The sequence below is a fragment of the Lissotriton helveticus genome, chromosome 11 (assembly GCF_964261635.1).
Source record: "Lissotriton helveticus chromosome 11, aLisHel1.1, whole genome shotgun sequence".
NCBI lineage: Eukaryota > Metazoa > Chordata > Amphibia > Caudata > Salamandridae > Lissotriton > Lissotriton helveticus.
In genome coordinates this window covers 902,103,441-902,117,051 of record NC_136072.1, presented here as the reverse complement: position 1 = coordinate 902,117,051, position 13,611 = coordinate 902,103,441, and positions in this window count along the sequence as shown.

Here is a 13,611-nt window from a genome sequence, read left to right as displayed (position 1 = left end):
TTCCCCCTTGTGCATCTTTTTCCATCTTCAATTGTCTCTGCCTAGCTGCTTTCTGCCACGTTCTGAGGGAATCAAACTTGGGTGCCTTCTTCATCTTTTAAACAACTGTTCATGTAAAAACCCAATCTTTTGTTCATCAAAAGTGCCCGTCAATGGCCACTGTACCTCAGCATTGTCCCTCGTATATTTGTGACATAATGTACTAAACATAATAGGGCCAAGACCATGGGTCACATACATATACAAATTAGGAGTGCATTCTGGATGTGCGGGCTGAGCTTCTTCCAATCGAGCCTCTGCAGAATAACAATGACAACAAGAAAGCAAACCTTAATAATCCCAGGCATTTTCAAACAGAAATCGAACTTGTTATTTTTGCCTGGCAAAGCAATTGCAAATGCTTTTATAAAAAAGGTCCTCAGACCATATCAAACTCAAACTGCAATGATACCATATCCACAAAGAACCAAAATAAACTCACCTGATACGAGCAGCACAAACAAATGTATTCTCCACTGCCCACTCTTCAGACCAAACAGAGAGATCCAAGGGTTTCACCATTTAGGACTCCAGTCGGGATGGCCACTGGGTGAGTCACCGTCCGGCAAGACGGAAAAGGCAGCTGTAAACAATCAGTACTCCTCGTGCAGGGATCCCTGAACATCAGTCAGACCCGATAATATCCTTGACCTCCCTCCCATCCGCGGAAAAGGTATGGGTCACTCACCCGAAGGTGTACCTGTTCGGGCACCAACTGAAGGAAATGACCCGATTTGGGTCACTCAGGTCACTTATGACCACCTCTCAGCCTTCCATAGCAAATGAAGAGTCGATCAGACAGTAGAGCAAAAAAAAAATATCAGTTTATTCAGGTACACTCAGAGTGAGCCCAGTCTGCCCAGTCTCTAGGAGTGCTGCAAAAGGACTGAAATTAGCAAGCATAAAGATACATTATGCACATTTCAGGACCAATGAAGGCACGCCCACAATAGAATTTCCCAAGCAGATGCAGCAAAATAGTGAAGTACAAAGAGTAAGTTTAGATTTTGAAGCCGGGTACACATTATCTACTATTCAAGGTGGTTCTGCCTGTCCTCGCCACTACACAAGTGGGAGAAGCCTTCTATCTAGTAAGAAAGGTATGCGCTAATAAGAACAGTGTATTCATTAGTAAAATAAAACCCCACCTTGGAGAAATGAAACTCACTGGGGACCTTTTCTTAGAACTAGCAAAGGATTAGTTTTGATTATGATTCAAATTTGCACCTGAAAAGAAAATGGTGCTGCGAATGCTAACCTACATTGGATAATGAGTAAATGAAATCATTTCTATTCTAAAAATATGCGCAGGAGTGGGCGGTAGCATTTGCTCCAGCATTATATCTCAACCACGTTGGGAGGGATGCTGAGTCACCTCACCATACATTGTCAGTCAAAATGACTCCATTGAGACAGTACCCAATAAAACAAGAAGTTAAAAAAACAGGTCAGGGTGATCTTAGATTAACTTGAATACCAGGGTGTAATTGAAACTTGCACCTCTTCAATAAATAATCCTGTGTTTCCTGTAATGAAACACGATAATTCATACCGTCTAGTTTTAGACTACAGACGTCTGAACACATGCACTAAAACATTTGCAGTACAAAATGCACACAGTGCCGCATTAATGAATAACATTGTGTGGTAAAAACACAAAACAACACTAGATATCTCAAATAGATTTTTCTGCCAAAATATAGCGCCTAAGGGCAGATATTTAATAGCATTCTAAGCGCTCGGTTCTCAGCATCAATTTTGTCGACTCTCCCAAGGGTTTAAGAATAGCCCTGGCTTGTTTTCTCCGCAATGGTACCAGAGTGACTTCAGAATTTGGATGAAGAGGCATTGTCCTATGTTGATGATATTTATCGGACAATTGATAATTTAAAGGATCACTTGACCAGGGTGAGCAACATAATTTTGGGGTTCGGCTCTGAGGGCTACAATTTCTTGGGATATGAACTTTCAAGTGAAGGGAAAAGTCTGGCAGCTAACTGTTTAGAAAAGTGTGCGTTGCTCCAAACTCCTAAATCATTGAACGACTTGCAAACCATATTGGGATTCTTTAATGTTGGCAGAACTTATATTTTAGATTACCAGAAAAAGTTAAACATTTCTACGACCTAATAAGACTTGATTTTTCAGTTAGGCATTTGACACAGGGACACACAGATATCCTTTGTTCCCTACAAGCTGACATGATAGCTCCAAAATACTTACACACACGTGTAAACACCACAAATCTGGTGATCCTTGTTAAAGCGGGTCAATCTGGGTATACTTACCTAACCTTCAATGAAGGTGAAACAGTACCCATAGCATACAAATCACACTTGTACGCAAACAATGAAATGCATTTTGCTTCTACAGAAAAAATTCTGACAGCAGTACAGACTGCTGTAGTGAGAGAAAGAGCACTGGTTCAGGGGAAGCAAATTCTTGTCGTAACTATGGTACCAGCCTTAGAGGCTGTCACCAAAGCAAGCGTTCCAAATGCTAAAGCTTTACATCGAAGATTGATACAATGGGCTAATTCTCTCACTGCAACAGATCAAGATTACAAATTTGACTCTACACTTAAAACACAAGCATTTCTGTAATATGAAGAAGAATATCCTCTCCCGAATGAAATAATGCCTCTAGATCAGTATGAATATATTATTTCCACTGATTGATCTGCTCAGCCGGCCATAGGAAGTAAACAACAATACAGCGCCGTCTGTGCGATTGTGAAGGGTCGCATGCAATTAAGGCACGTTCCGTCCTAGCAGTACCAAAACACAGTCTTTAGGAGACTGCACGCCACAGCTGGCAGAACTAAAAGCCCTGTTACTGGCACTATTAAATGCGGATTGGGAATCCCCCACACTGATTGTGTCCAGTCATACAACAAATATCTTCACTAATGGGTTTAAACTGGGTTTAAAGACTAAAAAGGGACACAATTAAGCATAAAATGCTTTGGGAAGGGGTAGTTGGTTTGATAAACGAACTACAAGAGCGCACAAGATAAACATGCGGAGTCATCAAAGTGATGGCGTTCACCCTAAAGGGAATTCATTGGCCAATGAAGCTGCAAAGGGGGCAGTACGAACGGCTGCCATAGCTGCAAACGCTTGTTCAAAAACGAGAATAGACGGACACATAATGGTAGCTGTCATTGCTTCAGGCAAAAACAGCAGAGCCTTAACGAAAAGTTTTCCACTCAAGTACTCCTACAAGTTAGATGCATGTAACATTCTGTTTGTTCAGATTCCAGGAGTAGGGGATAGAATAATACCTAACATGGATCTCAGATTAGGTTTAAATCTAGCTGCACACGAAGGTCTATGTTCTTCACACGCAGGAGTTACAGCAACAGTTTATTTACTGAAGCAACCCTATTAGTGGCTAGGATTAACTAAACAGACAAATAACTTTGTCCTAAAGTGCCTCATTGGTCAGCAGATGAAGGGTTCCACCGTAGCATGTCCAGCACAGACACCATTACTAATATCAGACAGACCGCTCGCTTGTGTCTATTTGGACCACTGTGGCCCTTAAAATCGGATGGGGCTTATAAGTACATCTTGGTGGCAGTGGATTCATGTTCTAGATTCCTATGGATGTGGCCTCAGCGCTCGGCTGACACTCGAACTGTTATAAAAGATTTGTGACTCTGCGAACGGACATACGCAGTTGACACATTACATTCTGACTGCAGCCCTGCGTTTAGCTCAAGGGCTTACAAGGAGGTCATGGGATGTTTGGGTGTTGCATTGTGGTACACCTCCCCATTCTGTCCTAAGGGAAATCCGGTCATGGAGAGGGAAAACCGAGACTTAAAGCAATCTTTAACAGCAAGGGTATTAGGTTCTGGTGGTCGTTGGGTCAATCAGTGATATGGGGTCCAGAGGGCACTCAATAATATGCCAAGAAGTTCCCTAGGATGTGTCACTCCTTATGAAGTCCTATTTGGGATAAGAATGTGGGTACCTGATCTTGATTTTGAAAGCACAGTGGCTGATGAAAAACCACTCAATATCAATAAACGTTTGGCTTTTTTACAGGATCTCCATGAATTCCGGGTAGTACAAGGCAACATGCAAGTAAAATGCACTGCCACTGGATCCCAAAAAAATGGGAATCTGGTCAGAGAAAAGATTGTGGACATAAAAGAATTTGGGACATCATACAGAAAACCTGTACCTGTCCTGGCTGGTCGAAGGAACAAGAACAGTAGTTCTTCTGCCTCCGGCCAGCAAAAAAGAAAAGAGATTCGTCTCCATCCATCTGATTAATCCATACTACGTGGCTGATACTGAATAGCAGGCCAAGTGGGCTCCTGTGTAACCGACTCTCTCCTCTCGCTATCATACAGGAAGTTCACACATAAAGACTCATAACATTTGAAGAGTCACCAATACCAAGTAATGGAATATCCAGCAATGAAATGGAACTAGTACCTGTTGAAACAGAACATAAAAACACATATGTAAGACAAATATCAATTCGGCCTAACAGCGATGTCTACATCAATATGCCTCTACAAGGGATGTCTGCTAGTTCAACAAAACCTGCTGAGCTACCAAAGATAGATCGAACTGCATCTGGCTACTTCATCGATTTTGATACTTTCTCTCTAGAACCCAGTGACCCTAAAACAATGCCCATTAGTTATAATGGGGTATCCCAGTGACCCTCAGATTCTGGGTCTAAATGCGAAACAGAAAGAGTAGTTCTGTCAGGAAGTTAGCAATTTCTTTGTTCGTCTATATAAATAGTCAGTCTTTACTCATATAGTGGGGAAATATTCAATGAATCAATTGTAAAGACACAACACCTTTCATTGAGTTTGAAAGAGTTTTCTTATTTGTAAGTATCAATTAAGTATACATAGTGGCTGTCCAAAACAAAATAATTATGATAATCATATACAGGGTGAAACAAGTTTCTGTGACTGGTAGTGACAAGTGAAGGGTAAATTGCATAGAAATCATGACAAATTACGTAATAACATACAGTAAGACATAGCATAAATAAACATCAGTCCAATTATGGTTCCTTAGTCACAGCAAAAATGTCTTATTTTTCTTTTGTGCTGTAACTTTCCATGGACAGAAACACACAGAAGTCACAGAAACTTGTATGATTGTCATCATTTTTATTGTTTCGGACAGCCACTATGTATACTTAATTGATACTTACAAATAAGAAACCTCTTTCAAACTCAAAGAAAGGTGTTGTGTCTTTACAATTGATTCATTGAATGTTTCCCCACTATATGAGTAAAGACTGACTATTTATATAGACGAACGAAGAAATTGCTAACTTCCCAAAAACAATGCCAGCTCCAGTTTCCTGTAAGCAACAACTTCATGATTTCTACACTTTTCTGAAAAAAGACCTACCTAGTTACTCCATGGCTACAGCTCTGGATAATAACTGGAATATTGTTTTTTCTATTCGGGATTGGCCTAGTGACTGTCTTTTGCTTACTCATGAATGGATAATATCCCCCAGAACACTCTGCAGTTTCAAACGTGAACTTGGTCATGAAATCTAATGCGTCATCTCATCGTGAACAAAGAGACCTGTCCTTCGTGAACATTACAGCGGTTCCAATTCCTGATGGTATAGTTTGGGACAAGGTTGATTATGATGTATTTGGTCCCACAGAACTTTTGAAAATACCTTATGTATTTAAAATTTCTCTAAATAATATCATTACCTCCAGTACATTTTCTAACGAATGGGATTTTGAAACTCTAAATAATATGTTGTCTGATTTGGAATAATCCGCTACATTTTCAAGCACTGAAATTTTATAGGACACATCTGAAATGTTATGGGACACATCTGATCTTGACACTATGTACTGTTAGCAAAATTATGGTCACCACTTTTTACATAAATCCAGTATCCCACGTAATGCTTTTACATACCCCAATGGGAACATTGCCCAACACCACCAAAAAGTAGTTTGAAAACTTTTGCACAGAATTTTCCTTATTTTTCAGGGTTTAACACTTCTGACCCAACCTCATATTACTATAATGTTGCAGCTACAACTGCATAGAAAATTATGCTAACTAACACCAAACAGGTTTATTCTGCATCCTTTATTTCCCAACTCTCTGAACAGGGTTTTGACTTTTGGAAGGACACTATAGACATAAAATCAATCTCGGGCTCAAAGGAATGGCAGTTTCAGGGAACAGAAGCACTATTACGTACATGCCTCATTTCTGAATGACACTGTGCAACAGACTTCCAGTCTTGGAATAGCCAAAAACAAGGACTTGAATACACCTCGGATACCCTCACCAGCACACTTTGAGGGGTGGCAAAACTTTACAACACATGGTGGGGATATAGTAGATGACAGCATAGAGTACAATTCATCAGACCCCAACTGGAATGGAAAGTTAGTTTGGCCTAAGGACACACATAGGTGTCAAACAAGATTCAGGAGTATCACCAAAGCATTTAGTATCCATAGGCTAGACCAATGTACAAAGAGAACATCCGGTGTGGTGACATCTTACATTGTTAGGAGGTTATACCTCAATTGGCTAAAAACCTCAACACTGTCTCAGGTGAAACAACACTTATCCTTCATACCAGAAGACATGGATCTAAGGGACTTTTTATTAGGCCCACGAAAGTCACTTCAGAAATGTTTCTTATACGCCATTTGTAATGAAATCTGGAAAATCTCTCAACAAGAAGCCGCAGAGAGACTCTGTGAAATTGATAGAATTAACCTAGAAAAAGCATTAGCTGTAGTCAATAATGGTATGACTATATTAACATTTAAAATTTATTCAGTGGGCAACATTGTTTCTTCTGCTATAGATATACTAGAACAAGATTTGTGCATAATACAGCACGGACAGTCTCACCTACGTTCTATTATGTTATTAAGCTAGATGCTGCAATCATTGTGCGCTGGGTATGTTCCTTTTCAATTTATCAACAGTACGTCCTTGTTCTCTGTATACAGTCTAATTAAAAAACAGATAACTGTGGCACAAAGGGGAGCACAATATACAATGCTGCCTATTGAAAAACTGGACCAGTTACCTTCCACAGAATGGTTCATTCATGGCCATATAACATTACCAGTCACAACTTTCCAATTTCAGTATTGCCTAGGAAAACAACAGGCAGGCAGATATGAAGCGATGGGTAGGGAATTCATCAAGGAACCTTGGGAATTACCATTCATTTTTCGATGCAGGAGTGGGGACATGGAAGTGTTTCTAAGCGGTACAAACTGCAAGAACTCTTTAAGTGGATCTCTCATATGCCAAGATATAATGCTTTACGGGGCCTGTAACGGTTCAGTTACAAACTTATCCTGTCATTTGAAAGCGTCCCCACCTGCCATGATTATAGGCAATCATTGTTTTCACCGACCCACACAGTCAGGGAGGCGCCGTTATGGCTTCGTTGAATGTTTCTTTTACACAGTTTGATACTCTGAGCTGAATGAAAGCCATGATTTTACAGCAAGCCGTGCCCCTAGCCTCAGCCAGAGAGACTTTTGATCTCCAGGTCGCAAGGTCCTCAGCTGAGAAACAGGCACTTTTACAAACAAACTTCCCTTTCCATTTCACAGAAATGGTACAACATATCTTTAACATGTCTGATACCACAGGTATAATACACCTTTCAGACAGTCTTCGGAGTGATTCCAAACTTCCATCACTTTGCACTCAGGAGCATTTTTGGAGGACATCCGCTCATCCTGTTGCTAATAGCAGGAATCCTAATTGTAATTTTTCTGCTACGCAATGGATGTCCAAGTCACCAAGGAGATGAAAAAAACGCTCCTGAAGCGCAGATACCGTGATCGCATGGTATTCCATCTGGCCATACCTCGCCTTTGCAAACTGAGCGAGTCTTGGTTCCTGTCATTTAGACCAGTCTGGATCAACTGTATTCTGCCTGTCCTCCGATGCAGGTTCTACGGACAAGAATGCATGTCTGTCTAACACTTCCATTGGTTGCACCACCTGAGGTGGATGCTTTACTGGACCCGATAACGGCCCATGTACTGATGTGTCCTCGGCGTATTCCCATGTTAATGTCTGCATTCTTAGAGCCACCTCAGGATGCTTCAGCTCTTGTTGGAATGGATACCGGATCCTCAACAAGTACTCAGACCTTGAATGTCACACAGGCTTCCCCAGCATCGTCTGTAGATAGAACAGTAGATCATCTGTGCTTGATTGACCTGATCTGTGAGGTGTTGCAGGGGTCGTCATCTGTGATGGCAGCAACAGTAATGTTGTGTCTCCCAGCCAGGACCCACAAACTTTTGGCTCATTGTGGGCTGGGAAAAAATTGGAACTTTAAAAAAAAAACTACATTGGAATTGTTAAACAACAGACTCGGTTCCTTGCTGAACTGCATCGCTTTCAGACACTTATAGTTGGTCGAACTATATATACAAACATATTTAAGTAAGACTTCTACCACTTAAAATAAAATTTTTGCTTTTTTATAATTTGTTTTACATTTTTTATGCGCTATTTTATGGACTAATTAGTTGTTTGCGTACAATGCCTAGAAGTACAATAAAATTATAGTTTGTCATCCAGTCTGAGGAGTGGGTGTTATGTTTCATATAGGATGAGGTAGCAACCTAACCTTTCACCTATATTCTACCCTACCATTATACTACATATTGGTTCTTAGGACTTACCTTTTACCTAGTTATGGTTAAGTGTTGGCCAAAAATCCGTTCCGCTCGCGGAATTTGCGGAATTTCGTCGATCTGCGAATCTCACGAAATTGCAGAAAAATCCATAAATCCGCTCGCGGGCGGTTTTTTTTTGGGCCCACAGGAAGCACTTACAGTTAAAGCAGGTGCTCGAGTTGAAGCTAACTTTGTAACCATTTTAGAATGGCGCCGGCAAGCTGCCAGAATTGAAGTTGCATCTTCAACTCTGGCAGCTTGCCGGTGCCATTCTAAAATGGTTACAAAGTTAGCTTCAACTCGGGTACCTGCCTTAAATCTGTAAGTGCTTCCTGTGGCCAAAAATTAAACCTCAACAGGAAGCACTTACAGATATAAATAAAGCAGGTGCCCGAGTTGAAGCTCAAATTCAGTAACCTTTTAATCAGCCCAAAACATTAGTGAGCACGGTCGAGGCTGGGCAAGTGTGCTTTAACCCCATATCTGGCATCGAAAATTAGCTGTAATACTCGAGGGAGGTCTTTGCATCCATGAGTTTCTTGAGCGCATTCCCCGTGTAGTTCCTGTGACCAGGAGGCTGCTTTCTCCTTATCTGCTGCCCTGCTCGCTCTCTGACCCTTTATACACAAGAGGCATGTGAAAATGCATAGAAGCCCCGGGTCACTCTTTGCATCCATGAGTTTCTCTAGCGCAACCCCGTGTAGTTCCTGTGACCAGGAGGCTCCTTTCTTCTCATCTGCTGCCCTGCTCGCTCTCTGACACTTTATACACAAGAGGCATGTGAACATGCATAGAAGCCCCGGGTCACTCTTTGCATCCAAGAGTTTCTTGAGCGCAACCCCGTGTAGTTCCTGTGACCAGGAGGCTGCTTTCTCCTCACCTGCTGCCCTGCTCGCTCTCTGACCCTTTATATACAAGAGGCATGTGAACACGCATAGAAGCCCCGCCCGTTTGGCCCTGCACCACACACTAGCGGTATCAAACGTCTTCCCGACCTTTCCTAACTATGATGGACAGCTCACTAAAGGGACCTCTGCGCCTTTTGGCGCGGTGGCAAAGTTACAGGCGCACATGGTCAGTGGAGACAAATCTTCTGGCCCTTTATGCAGCTGCAGTGTAGGAAAAGCACTATACATTTACCGAACAAGGTAGCACTTACTGATTAGCCAGTAGAGTACTCCAGTTGAGTAGAGTGCAAATCGCAAAGAAATCCGCAAGTTCGTGGGAAAATCTGCAAATTTGCGGATTTTTTTGCGATTTTGCGTGAATTCGCGGACCGCAGATCCGCAAAATTAGCCCATAGGTGGTTATGGTACTGCTTACAGGACATAGGGCTTTCTGGGATGAGATGTAAGAACTATATATGGAACAGATGAAGACACTGCTACACGGAGTCATCATGACTGAGTACCTACGGGGCAATGCAGCACCCACGGACTCATTGTAACGAATGAAACACAGATTTTTCCCCAGGACCCCTATTCAGGAAAGATTGGTCACTAATTGCAGCTGCTACTGGCTTATCCTCATAATAAACACAGCAAAATGGAAATCGGAGACAATGCTTATTAAGTTCAAAGCCAGCGAAGATGCTCTCAGCACCCAAATCAAGATCACCCTATGCAAAAAAAACTGGTAGAAGTTAACAAAGAAATATCAGAACACAAGGACTTCCTACTCCAAAGCAAGATCAACAAACTCCAGAAAGACCTTAAAAAATTCTCCCATGTTCGTACATATCCGTACCCTAGGGATGACTGCAACAAGAAAGACAACTCTGATGTAGAAACATCAGGAAAGAGTGACACAGGCCCAACCAACTCAGACACAGACGAATGGTCTAGCAGCAACTCCTCAACAAGCAGATCACGGAGAAGACGGAATAGACAACAAAGAGGCAATTACTTAAACCCAATCCCCCAACATGAACAGATGATGTTCTGGCAAGGCGGCTTTTCCCCTCTACCCTACCAAGCCCCACCAATGCCACTACCCATGTATTTTTACCAACCCAACCACCCTAACCAGCATTTCGTAGGGTTTGGTGGCTGACGGGGGAGAAGAGACCAGAGAGGAGGACTAGATCTACAATGGAACTACAATACAATAGAAGGGCCCAACACAAGGAGCAGAACCATGGAGCAGAAACAACCAGGCCCAAGCACCGGGGAACATAGTAGTTAACCTATCTAACAAACAAATCTCAGAACATGAACTCACGGTACTCAACAAAGGACTCAGCTTTGTTCCCTTGACAGAAATGGACAAATTCAAAACCCATTGTGAACTTCAGAAAAATCCAGCTAAAGACATTCTTCACAAACAACCCGCCCCCCCCCAAATAGAGGACGGACACACAGACCTAAAATAAAAGTCTGTTCCCCCCACCTTTGTCCATCCGTCCAGAAATTCTAACCTTTGAGGAGGCCGTCACAAAGAACATCGAACTTTACAGACCAAAACAAACATCTTCCACAACCACTCGCGGGACTATTGCCTTTTATTTACCTCAGCAAAAAAGAAACATTCTTACAAAATCAGTGGATAAGGGTGGGGCAATGTGGTAAATAAATAAATAATACCCTATTTTTGACTAGACTTATAGCATAACAGATAGCTCAATAAATAAGAGTCAAGATTCGAGGTAGTAGGAGTTTCTGCAGGTTTATTACAGCATAAGGACAGGATCAGGGCAACCTGCATAGGAACAGAGCGACAGGGCCCAGCAGGACAACTGGGGCCCAACAGGGGAAAAGAGGCCCAGCAGCTGCTGGGGCTAGGTCTGGGATGAGCGCGCTAACATTCAATAACAAAACACAGGCATATATACATAGCGCGAACACATAGCATTACATTGCAGTAGACGTAGCAGTGGGTGGAGCAGAAGGCGTGACGCGTAGCAGTCGCGAAAGATAACAGTAAAAAGAGGTGTAACTGGGAGTATACATAGACATGTGACGCAAACGTAACAGAATATGTCATGAATGGGCGGAAACATAGGAGGGGGCTACCTAAGGAGCCGGGACCTCTAACCTAATGGTGCGCGAAAACTAGCAATGACGTGTTACTAGGAGAAGCTGGGGGCTATGAACTCTGTGTTAGGAGCAGAGACTAAAGTCTGGAGGGTCGGAGCGACATGTACCTAAACCCTATCTGGTATCTAATGTTTAGGGAACATGTTGATATAAACTAGAAGTCATGAGGGGAAAAGCTAACTTGATTCTAAGACTGGACCATGCATTATTCTACATGTAGTGCGTGATGAGGAATATTAAATGACCATTAATACAGTATTTCCCTAACATGGAGACGAGAAGGCTAGACAATGACGGAAACTATTGATGCAGTTCAGTAGCTTAGGAATGCAGAGGAGGAGGACTGAACTGATAACTGGAATCATAACATACTTTTGGCAGACTCAGAGGCAGAGCCAAGCTATACCGGGCACTGCGAGGCAGGAAGTAAGTGAAGGGTCGAGGATACAGGTGGGGGCTGTATCGCTCCTCAGCGAGGCTTTCAGGAGACAGAAGCTGAATCTGATGTCCGGGCCCTTTTGAGGCCTGGAAACGGGGACTTTATAATGGAATAACGTGCACACTGGGAAACGTGGTAACATAACTTTACATAGGCCTGATATTCGTAGTATTCACGAGGACTGGAAAATGACATACCAGAGGTGGACACAACTGGAATTGCGTCTTTAATCGGACATGGGGAATAACATATGCATATTGGTCATGCACACATAACATATGATGGATGAGGCGTAGGGACACAGAACATGGCAAAATTTACTTTTCCACAGCAATAGTAATCATAAACAAGGAGGACTGCAGAAGGACATGCCTCTTACTTTTGCAAGACCGCAGAAACTACAAACATCTTCGCTCCGATCCCACAACTAGGATCCAACATGACATAAAATTACTGCTGACGGAAGCAGATGAGAAAGGATGAATCAACAAAAAGGAGAGAGAGTTCCTTACCACCACAGAACCCAGAACCCCCAGGTTCTACACAGTCCCCAAAATCCACTAAGGACAAACTCCACCTCCAGGAAGACCAACCGTCTTGGGAATCGGATCAGTCCTTGAACCACTATCAAAGTTTGTAGACTGGTACTTTAGACCACTCGTAACCAGGGCTAAATCCTATGTCAAGGACACCCCCCACCTCCTCACGATCCTCTGAGACATGACTTTTTGATCCACAGAGTGAGACACTTATATGTCTAGATGTAGAGGCACTCTACACCAGCATCCCCCAGGAAGACAGCCTCAGAGTGATCCAGGAACTACTAAAAACCCAGGAGTGGCTATGGAAAGCCCCATAGATTGGATCATGGAACTGGCCAAAATGGCCCTCACGGAAAACTTCTTCATCTTCGAAGAAAACATCTACCTATAATGCCATGGAGCATCAATGGGTAGCACTTTTGCCCCCAGTGTAGGCTGCCTGTACATGGGTTGGTTTCGAGGACCACAACATCTGGACGAACAACCCCATAGCCAACCATATACGCCTATGGATCAGGTACATTGATGACATTCTGGTAATATGGCAAGATGACAATACCAATATAGATCACTTCAACGAATGGATCAACAGCAGGAACCCATTCCTCAAATTCAGTATGACACACAACACCAAGCAGGTGTTCTTCCTGGATGTAAACATCACTGCTGAAGAAGAAAAACCCAGCACTTCACTGTACACTAAACCCACCGATGTTTAGAAAGTGTGCATCCTAGAGACCACAGAGAAAATTTACCAGTCGGACAATTCACGCGCATCAAGCGCAACTGCTCCATAAAGGAAGACTATAAAAAGAGGCAGAAAAACTCACCCAAAAACTCTTAAATCGGATGTATCGAACACAAATA